Below are 4,600 nucleotides of genomic sequence, written 5' to 3' on the forward strand. Positions count from 1 at the left end.
ACAACATGTTAAATTAGCACCTGTTGTTACAGGTACTAAACTGAATGCACCATAATTACAGCACATTAATGTACATGTAGACATGCCCACTGGCAGTTAAAAAAGATTCTCAGTACATGGAAGTAGCAGCTTGTGGTTTAGGAATCCAATGTCTTGGGGCTTGATGTCACACATATGGGCATGTCCAGATTGTTGCTGCCGTGCACTGCAGCAGGGGGGTCGGGACCTTAGAAGCCATCAGGTGGGTACTTGTGATGCTTGGAGTGGAATTAATTAGGCGGATGCTTATCGGTTGCAAAGCAAGATAGTTTACTTACGCCGTTAAGGTGGTGAATAGCGGAGGTCAGAGACACTTGGTTAGTTACAGCTTAGGGTTTGTAGGTCGGTCTGCATAAGAGTTCGGTGGTCGGGCAGAAAAGGTCAGGCCGGCAGGTCGTTGATTTACATCTGAGATTGGGTCGAGATGCGGGAAGGCACTGACAAGTGATCAAATTGCCAGTTTACTCTGACGCCTATGTCAGAGGTCTCCAGGTGTATACGGAGTCGCTCTCCCCTTCTTCCTCTTTGTGGAAGTGTATGTGGGTTTTATTTGTGTAATAGCCAATTGCTTTTTGCCACGTCATAAATTTAATTAGAATCACCAATTATCTAGCGGTCTTCGCTAGGGTGTTATTTTAGGGCTACTCCCTGTATTACTCTGACCAGTTATAATGATTTATGTAAAGCAAAGAAGGCTAAGTTTTATCTCTTAGTGGAGCAGCAATATTTTTTTTTTTTTTACATGCGCAACAAAAAAAAGCTGTTACTGGCAAGAATTTCTAAGTTAACCCTTAGTTAACCTAGTGAAAAAATAAAACTGCTTTGAATGGTTTCACTTGCTTGTGACATGGGCACTACTTAATTGGGTTCTGACATGCCCCCTTGCCCATGGCACAGCAAGTTACATCAGGTTTACGTACAGACCATTCTGTTCATCATTGTTAGTGTTTGGCAAGCGGGTGTATACAAAAGCAAAAAGCGTGGTTAACTTCGTTTTGAGATACTGCAAAACACACAAATACAACAATGGCTATTATGATTAATGGTAAACACAAGATAATCAAAGACGCTGACACGTGAATTAACTTAAACGCAGTAAACTGTTATCCTTGATTTTATGCAATCTCTTCTAATTAGAGGTTTGTTTTTTTTTTTTTTTTTAAGGTAACTGAGAGTGCGGTATCAGATTAATGCCCCCTATACGGAGGGTTTCTAAAATTGTGGCTGCTTATACTTGAGTTAAATTGTAGCTCTGAGAACACCGTTTTTTTTTTTTTACTGTTACCTCTCTTCCCAAATTGTTCCTTTTCTTTTAATGTACAGGTTCCTTTAGAACCTTGACTACTTGCCCCCTTCCATCATCATCTCCCTCATCTCTTTCCTCACGTTCCCTCAATCAATGCTTCTGTCCACACCCGACCTTTCTGCGACATCCTCCAAACCTTCAGACTACCAATGCTGTTCTTTCTTAATAATTCAGAGCTTTTCACTCAAAACATTATGACTTGGCTTCACTGTGTAAAGTCTCGAACAGGCTTCAAAACAAAACAAGTATGTACAAGATCATTAACAGGAAAAGAAAAACCATAAAATGAGTCATTAGTTATGTCTTTGGCCTAAAATGACAGAAGGTTTAGGACCAAGTTGGAGGTTTCGAAGTTAGCTCCGTTTGCTGAGGAATCTGTTGGTAACAGCGGGAATAGAGCGACAACCCTGCTTGCAACATATGAGCAGGTGGCCACTGTGGTGTCAACCCGGGTGTACTGTAAGTTGGTGCTCGGTGATTCTCGCGATCGAGCAGTCACAGATTGCTGCTTCGTCACCGCTGGGCCTGTAAGGGGACAAAATAAATGAACAGACAAACAAACAAACAAAGAAAACTAAAAAACAATAAAATTGTTTTTGTACATCTACGAGCATAATGTCGTAGTGGTTGGAATAGTTCATCGATTGCCCCCTTCGAATAGTTGCTTGTTGGGGCAGGCTGCGGTGTTATCCGGAATGCGCTGTTAGGCGTGGGTGCCTCCGGGGCCCGGACCAGTTGGCAGTATCTGTCGAGGTTAGTAGCCTAGTATATGTGCCAGTTGTCGTTGTCCCACATCTCCTAGGACGCGTAGCCGTTGTTTGGTAAGCATGAAGTGGTTTAGGAGGAACCCAAACATGGCTCTTTCCTCCGGCATCCTCTAGGGGGGCAGTCTTGATTCCTTTCGTGAGTCGAATTGGGAATGTCTTGGCCCTTGGTATTCGACTGGATATGCAGTAAGATAGCTTAGGGCAACGGCTGAGTTTGCGGTTGCTGACTTTATAAGAGCTTGCAGTCGTGGAAGTTGACTTAAAAGATTCTCTGCTGGCTGAGTAATGAGCAGGTTGAGGAGAAGGCGAAGATTGATGGTGTCCTCTCCTCCGTAAATCTTTATGCATGCTTCGATGACGTCAAGGGTGGTGGTGGTGGTTGCACCCTCCGGGTTGGTTACTTGCTTGGTTGTTGCTACAGGATGAGCGGCAGCTGTAGTTGTTACTGTGTCTGATGGGAGGATCGGATTCTCACTCGCTGCCCCCTCCCTGTGGTACAGAGGTGGGGCCATTGGGAGTGACGTCATCTTAGGGGGTGGGCTTGCTGGGTGGAGTCCCGCCTGTTCTTCTATGGCTCCGCCCTTCTTTTCCAGGTCCTCCGGGCAGCTCATATTTTTCTCGGTGCCATTTTCTGGTGGCGACGGAGGGTTTTGGCATGCTGCCATCTCCGCAGCAGCTTTGCTGACTGTAGCTAACTGGGTTTTTAAGTTAGCATTTTCACGCAGCAGGAGTGACGCTGCGCAGAGCGGCACGTTAATAATCTTCCCTTTGTCCCACTCGGAGCCTGCCCACTCCTTTCCGACTCCCTCTTCTCTCAGCGAGAAGCAGCCGCTGATGCACTCTGTCTCCGCTCTGCTCGCTTGGTGATCAGCGATGTGGGCCCATAATTAATCCGCGTTATCTACGCAGCGCCCCCCACTACACCGGGGGCAGTTCTTAATTAATTCCACCTTCATCACTTTTTTCCCCTTGATCCTGTTCGTGACGCCATGTTGCTGCCGTGCACTGCAGCGGGGGGGTTGGGACCTTAGAAGCCGTCAGGTGGGTACTTGTGACGCTTGGAGTGGAATTAATTAGGCGGAAGCTTATCGGTTGCAAAGCAAGACAGTTTACTTATGCCGTTAAGGTGGTGAATAGTGGAGGTCAGAGATACTTGGTTAGTTACAGCTTAGGGTTCGTAGGTTGGTCTGCATAAGAGTTCGGTGATCGGGCAGAAAAGGTCGGGCCGGCAGGTCGTTGATTTACGTCTAAGATTGGGTCAAGATGCGAGGGGGCACTGGCAAGTGATCAAATTGCCAGTTACTCTAACACGTATGTTCAGAGGTTTCCAGGTGTATACAGAGTCGCTCTCCCCTTCTTCTTTCTCTTTGTGGAAGTGTATGTGGGTTTTATTTGTGTAATAGCCAATTGCTTTTTGCCACATCATAAATTTAATTAGAATCGCCAATTATCTAGCAGTCTTCGCTAGGGTGTTATTTTAGGGCTACTCCCTGTATTACTCTGACCAGTTATAATGATTTATGTAAAGCAAAGAAGGCTAAGTTTTATCTCTTAGTGGAGCAGCAATATTTTTTTTTTTTTTACATGCGCAACAAAAAAAAGCTGTTACTGGCAAGAATTTCTAAGTTAACCCTTAGTTAACCTAGTGAAAAAATAAAACTGCTTTGAATGGTTTCACTTGCTTGTGACATGGGCACTACTTAATTGGGTTCTGACATGCCCCCTTGCCCATGGCACAGCAAGTTACATCAGGTTTACGTACAGACCATTCTGTTCATCATTGTTAGTGTTTCAAGAGGCACATGCAGGAACAAGAAAATGTTCCCCGCACTGCAAATTTGCAATGCGGGGGCAAAATTAGACCCCTGGACATCCAGGGGTCAAAAAACCCCACATAGGGAAAAAAAAGCAGGGCAGATCAGTCCTGAGGCAGCTAGAGGCTGGGTCCTCCATAGAGAGACTCTGGCTGCCAGAGCATCTCCTATGGTTAGCCCTCGCCCTGGTGCTGAAGCACACTACCTGCATGTGAGGGCAGGCAGCGTGCCACCCACAGGGAGCTGGACCCAGGCTCTAGTGCAGTAAGTAAAGGGTCAGGTAGGGAAAAAAAAGCAGGGCAGATCAGTCCTGAGGCAGCTAGAGGCTGGGTCCTCCATAGAGAGACTCTGGCTGCCAGAGCATCTCCTATGGTTAGCCCTCGCCCTGGTGCTGAAGCACACTACCTGCATGTGAGGGCAGGCAGCGTGCCACCCACAGGGAGCTGGACCCAGGCTCTAGTGCAGTAAGTAAAGGGTCAGGTGAGTGGAGGACGGGGGAGAGGACCATGGGGGGACCCCCGCCAGCCCTGCCCACTCCCACAGTTCCTTGATCTCTTTGCTTGCCCCCCCCATCTCTGTCCCACCCGTCCCCATCCACCCCAGCCCCCTGAGCCACCCCCAATCCCTGCCCCCTCACCCCAGCACTCTTGGGGGGGGGGGGGGGGAGAAAACAC

General features: G+C 47.3%; 1 long non-coding RNA gene across 1 annotated transcript in view; it reads right to left on the reverse strand.

Moving 5' to 3' along the window:
* Positions 1-1,183: 1,183 nt before the first annotated feature.
* LOC106722935 overlaps positions 1,184-4,600 on the reverse strand; it is a 17,572-nt gene continuing 14,155 nt past the window's right edge. Inside the window, exon 2 of the long non-coding RNA XR_001358944.2 lies at positions 1,184-1,870. This is a non-coding gene — a long non-coding RNA (uncharacterized LOC106722935). The remainder of the gene's footprint in view (positions 1,871-4,600) is intronic.

The sequence above is a fragment of the Alligator sinensis genome, unplaced genomic scaffold (genome assembly GCF_000455745.1).
Source record: "Alligator sinensis unplaced genomic scaffold, ASM45574v1 scaffold803_1, whole genome shotgun sequence".
NCBI classification, from domain to species: Eukaryota; Metazoa; Chordata; order Crocodylia; family Alligatoridae; genus Alligator; species Alligator sinensis.